General features: G+C 38.5%; 1 long non-coding RNA gene across 1 annotated transcript; it reads left to right on the top strand.

The window, feature by feature from the left end:
• Window positions 1–82: 82 nt before the first annotated feature.
• LOC118478754 lies at window positions 83–2971 on the top strand. The gene is made up of 2 exons (XR_004859267.1): window positions 83–1380; window positions 2375–2971. It is a non-coding gene; the product is annotated as an uncharacterized LOC118478754 (long non-coding RNA).
• The last annotated feature ends 3339 nt before the right edge of the window (window positions 2972–6310 follow it).

Genomic DNA, 6310 nt, shown 5'->3' with positions numbered 1-6310 from the left:
GCTGCTGCTACTACTACTGCTATTACAATGTATGAGTACATGTACCTTTTTTCTTAAAGGGACCATCTTAAACGGAAATAACTCGGTCATTTGTGAGACAATTTCAATAAAACTGACGGTATATTTTTTAATAATAAAAAAAAAATAGCCCATTCGTTCGAAAACTATCACATTTTTAAAATTTCAATAAAAAAAGACCTAAAGGCAAACCTTGCAGTAGAGTCTACTTCTTACAAATCAACCACATTGTTCTATTTCAAATAATCACTATTTTTGCATTGAAGAAACAGTAGATCTGATACTAAATTGATTACTACATAACTCAAAGAAGGTATTGGGTATTTAAATCACCAGGTGTAGACCATTTTATTTTCCCGTGCGCCACTGGAAATTTTGAATAACCCTGTGACATGTTTCTGTGCCGATTCTTTCGACGTCTTGTCAACATTAAGTTTCAACTGTCCGATTGTTTGTGTGTTGATTCCCTAGACTCTGTCAAACCCCCCAAAGGTAATAACTGAACGGGGTCAAGATTGGGAAAATGTGGTATCCATTCATTTGTAAATTTTCGGCGTTCCCCAAACATTTCTTGGAACCATTTCTTTCAGGGCCTCTCTTGATGTGTGTGTCGTGACCCCATCCTACTGGAACCAGGCCTGTACGGTATAACATAGTATTCTCCCCTAATGTCTCCAAAACTTTCTCGGCACATAGATATCTATCTGAGGTGACTGTTTGTGGCTTTACTGTCCTTGTCTTGCAACCAATAAGGGCCGATCACGCCCCATGTAGCTCAACATTTATTTATAAGGAATACAAATTTGCGTTTTACCCATTTTTGCTTGAAATTTTTAAAACTTGATATTAACTCTCGCACGCATCTATTGATTTTCTTCATATTTACAGACTTGACTTCCTCAGGGTTGAATTTATATGTTCCAATTTTTGTTGAAATTAGTGTAGATCTAGGGACGAGTGAGTTCTTACCCTTCATATTGGTCCTCTTTTCTTTTAGACACACTGTACTGCTTAATTTGTCGTTTTCGTGCTTCAACCCTTGCGTCTCTGGACTCCTTGTGTAATATCAAGCCACTGTACAGCCGGTGTTTCCCACACTACAGTTTTTCCTTTCTTTGCTTTTAAAAAAAGTTATTGTTATAGTTTGTTTTCTTTTCTTTGGGTCACGCAAAACAATGACATGCAGTATAAAAAGCCAGGAAACGCACCGTCCTTCGTGTTGACGTTAACAGATCTTCTTCAAACTGTACCAAGGTTGGTTCGCCTGTTTTAAATCTGCCCTCGTACTCAAGATGTCTGCCGCTCTGCAAGTTTTCCTCTTGGTCCTTTTCACCGTTGCATGTCTTGTGCACCTAGCTGCCGGTAAGGAAAATCTAAAAACATTATATACTTTTACTTTCATGATTAGTGTACTAAATGTATTTCTGGATGCGTTTACAGATACTCAGTAAATAAACAGAACAGGGAACTATTTAAAATAAAAAAATTAGTGATAAAAGAACAGAATGCTAAAGAGGTACATTTATACCAACATAATTTATTTACTTAGACTTAGAGAGTCTTAGGAGACTGCTAAGAATATCGTGGAAGTAAAAGAAATCAAATGAGGTAGTTCTTGATAAAGATAAAGCCCACGTGGGACACTCACTGTTAAAAACAACCAGGAAACGACATTTGTAGTTTTTTTGGACTCGGGAATAGACATAGGGTCTTGAACATCTAGCTCTCACTGGCAAAATTGAAGGCAAACGAGGCAGGAGTAGGCCCAGAGCAAACTACTAAGGGAACCTAAACAAATTGGTAATGGGGAAAGATCAGTGAAACGTAGCTTTTTTAAGAGCATCCAACAAAGGAATGAATGGAGAACCATGAAAACCGATGTCTGTCGCAGATCTGGCACAAATAATTTGTCGTTTGGAAAAAAAGATTAGGATAATATTAAACTTTTGGAGGGTATCCAAGCAGAAAAATAAAGGGCGAACCGTGATTGCCTATACATGTATCTATTTTAGATTTGGACTTGAAGAAAAAAAAATACCGGCGGTGTGTCCATGGGAAAAGCACTGAACACTAATTCCCTCACTTCAGCTAGGTGGGAATGGGTACCCGATTGTACACCACGAAAGACCTTGCGAGTCTGTTTGTGTTTGAGCGGTTAGTCGGCTGCTTGCTCTCTATGCTTCATGGGAAGCCGAGAATGTTTCCACGTGTTTTAGCGTTTGGTGGTAAAATATAGGCTTTAAAAAGCACGTTAAGAGGAGATATACGCCATACAAATTTTAAAGCTAATTATTATTATTTATCATTACCTGTAGTTTTAATTCAGTACTCTACAACTCGGCTTCTCTTTCTTCAGCTAACGCATGCATGTGGTACAACTGCGGCCCCAAAGGAACCTGCTTCGTCAGGAGCAGTGGACCCTATTGTCACTGTGACGACGGCAGCCTAAAAGCTACTTGCAATTAACTCTTAAATCAAATAAGTCATGGTGTGTTGGAAGAGCGGTTTAAAATAAAGTTGCCCCCCCCCCCTCCTTTCCGGCACCATCGTTTGGAACAGCTGAGACATAGTGTGCAACAATCAGGGTCACTGGGAATTTCCCCGTGAAATCGTAGACAAGTCTTTCAGCAACAGGAAACAGAGCACCATAAACGTCTTTGGGCGGAAGGGGGTAGGGTGTAAATTTACTTTGACCCAAAAGACCTTTAGAACTGCTCTCTCCCTCACCCTATAAGCGACGTCTATTCTGAAACAGCGGAAGAACATCCATTTGCCCAAACCTCCAAACTCCCCTCTCAAAGACTATAATATGATCAGAAAGACCATTTTCTCTTCAACCACAGACGACTTTACGTGACCTCCACTCTGTGTTATTGTTATAATATTGGTTAAACGAAAAAACGGAAACTGTTTAGTCCCTTGTTCATTAATAAATCGGTCGGAAGTATTAGAATTGAGCAGTGTTGTTGCAATGTGTTGTTTATGTGGACTCTGACAAAGAGTGAAAATGAATTTATTTCATATTCGTCTCACAGGGAGAAATTTGTCTTGATCGTTTACAATGACAGTGTTATTACAAAGGTCATGACTGCATCTATCAACACAATTTTGATCATTCAGATGGAAAAGAGTTTCTTCGATCCTACTGCCTGTGAGGGCCAGCAAGGGTAACGGTGAAACGACGTTTCTGTGTACAGATATACTCTCGAGCTTGCCTCGTTCTCTCTCTCTCTCTCTCTCTCTCTCTCTCTCTCTCTCTCTCTCTCTCTCTCTCTTTATACCTTGTCTGATGATAGTCCAACAGCTGATATCCGTTGGTCAAATGGACCCGATCTTCGTGATCAAATCGAATCGGATGGGGTCTAATAATGAAGGCTAAATACAGGAGACAACAACCTGACCACAACTTTGTTTTTTGTTTTGCCGCTCGCAACTCGCTACCCTAAAAATACAAATTTCTATCTGCTCAGTATCAGTTTTGAGAAATTTGACGTAAAAAAATGTAAGTTTAAAACAAGTCAAACTTTTAAAAAAAATGCAATTCAATAAATATCGTGATAACGACTCCGAAGAATCTGACGCTTTCGATAGAGCAGATAGACAATTTTGTTTCTGGCCTCATGACCATAGTTACTCAAAATGGCAAAAACAATGTCAGATAGAACTTTGTAATTCCAAGGTAGCGAACTGCATAATAAGGTCATAATAATTTAAACGCACGTACCACATCTTTGCTATTCAGATTTGACCCGAAGTGTTTTAGGGCTTATCCCATTCCAAGAGCAAACAAAACAAAACATCTGACCCTGCAATGTCTAAACGTCTTCTGATTGTTTCTTTTTATATTTTACCGAACTTTTTAAAAATGTAGGTCCATCGGCACAACTGAGATCCTTTAGGGATAGGAGGTAGGCTTCCGATCATACGTGTCAGAGACAAGCAAGGCTGAGGGGGATACACTATTCCAGCTGAAAGACAGAGATGCTCGATAAGAATTTTATCCCAACTCGGGAATTGAACTCGAGGTTCCTATATGCAACAGCGTTACACAGCAGACGCTTGTTTTCAGGGGCGAAGCGTCTATATAATCAAATAATCACTGCTCCCCTTCCTAATTTTGAAACATTGTCGCTGTCAAATTCATCCATAAAAGTAAACCTCTTAAATTATATGTAAAAAAGACGTTCGTAATCAACAATGAACAGTATGCCTAACATTCAAAACGGTTTCACGGCCACAGAAATAGCCTCCACACCCCTCTCGGGCCACTCCATAAGCAGTCGCAAGCTTTAAGTAAGCTTAAAGTGAGGCTGGAAGAGTCTACCAATAGAGTTGAAGGGAACATGTGCATAGCAGTCAAAGCTGTTTCATCACAGTTATAATCAATCACAAGCCCTGATTATATAAGCTAACTAACACTGGTCGAGTCTACCTCACAAATGTGAGGGGAACTAACTCCTAATAATCTCTTGACTGCTGCATGTGCTTGTTTTTTTTTCCTTGACTTTTTACCGTCCTATAATCAGATCGTGACCTCGATTATGATACCAGCTCCTGGCCGCGAAAGGCTAACAAAACCAGCCAAATGTGAAATTTAAAAAATGATAATTGTCACGTTCTACCAAAGAGTTAGACTCACTAGTAGATCTATAACATATAGATCTAGTACTGACATCTCTGCTTTTTTGCTTTGTGTTTATGTATTCACATCTAAAGTTAAATTTAATTTTAGTTGGAACTGATATTTAACAAGATACTTTCCCGATTATTTTGGCGGTTGAGCATACAATATGAATTCCGGATTTGTTTTCATTCACAACTCAGAGTCGCCGCCTCGAGTAAGATTCTTGTGTGATATCTACAGGCCATATCTGGTCCCGTTTCACTTTGATTACCCTGTCAAACAAGTCAGCCTTCGCCCCTGTTTGTTTTATCAAACTGTCAAACCTATCAAAGGGCAACCTAACAAAAAATGAAACAATTTTTACCCAGCATCATTTTGGTCAAATAATGGCCAGATGTTAGCTTTTCCCCTCAATGATGGGAAAGAAAATCTGGTCGCCTTCAAATTATGTATTAAATATTTGCTTGTATTTCTATAAGTATTAGTTACAGTTTTAAGGCAGGCACTTGAAACACAATATAAGTGCCGAAGACTAGAGATGTTTCGAGCGAGTAACAAACACAAAAAAGAAGGAGGAGCGAAAAGGACAATAGATGTTTGGTAGGAAAGAAGGAGCAAACCACACCAGAGTACTTGCCAACTACCTACTTATCAAATGTATCAAACGGAGATTTGGTGAAAACCTTCAGCAGTAAGATGCTCTTGTTTGAGTAGAAGTTTCCAGCCGTTTGATCAAGTAAACTGAGCTGGTGGTTGAGGACCGCACTGCTGGCTCCTAGTTCTTTTCTTTCCCTCTTTTGATTCTGTCTGTCTGTCTGTCTGTCTGTGTGTCTGTCTGTCTGTCTGTCTGTCTGTCTGTCTGTCTGCCTGTCTGCCTGTCTGTCTGTCTGCCTGTCTGTCTGTCTGTTTGTCTATCTGCCTGTCTGTCTGTCTGTCTATATGTCTGTCTGTCTGTCTGTCCTACTCTTCTCCTGCACTAAATGATTGTTACTATGTCAATGTTCTTCTTTTTACTCAAAATTCAAACGAACAAAAGTACAAACAAATTATACACTTGAGTCAGATTTCTTATACATTTATGGCAAAAAAACCTAATCACAAATTTTATCAGCCTTAATGATTTTTCACAAGCACCCAGTGCAATTACCCTAAATGTGGGATTGCAACACCCAACTTACTATTTTAAAATATGGCATGAGCTACATTGTCTTAAACAATTTGGAAAAAAAAAGTAACAAAGTGTCGCTAAATGCACAAAGAAGGAATTACAATAATTTTGATTGAGACTGAACAGGAAATACGAGGAATACTTTGGTTACAACCTCAAACAAATAACAACTGACGATGCCAAGTTTTTATCTCTGATCGTATGTACATGTACATAATACTATGGTCTTACATAGCAACATCACGAAGGACACGATAAATAATTCATATCATAATACTAATACAGAAGCGCTTTTTGACATTGATTGAATTTTTGCATTTCATTCCATTGCCATACATACACTCACATTCACACAGAGACACACGCACACACACACTCACACACACGCACACACACACACACACACGAACGTATATATGATATAAAATATATATAATTATATAATATATATCTATAATTATATATGTATTTATGTACATATTATACATATAATGCTGCTG

Source organism: Aplysia californica, unplaced genomic scaffold (genome assembly GCF_000002075.1).
Source record: "Aplysia californica isolate F4 #8 unplaced genomic scaffold, AplCal3.0 scaffold00905, whole genome shotgun sequence".
Lineage (NCBI taxonomy): Eukaryota > Metazoa > Mollusca > Gastropoda > Aplysiida > Aplysiidae > Aplysia > Aplysia californica.
The sequence above is the reverse complement of the archived record's forward strand: the minus strand, read 5'-3'. Positions and strand labels throughout refer to the sequence as shown.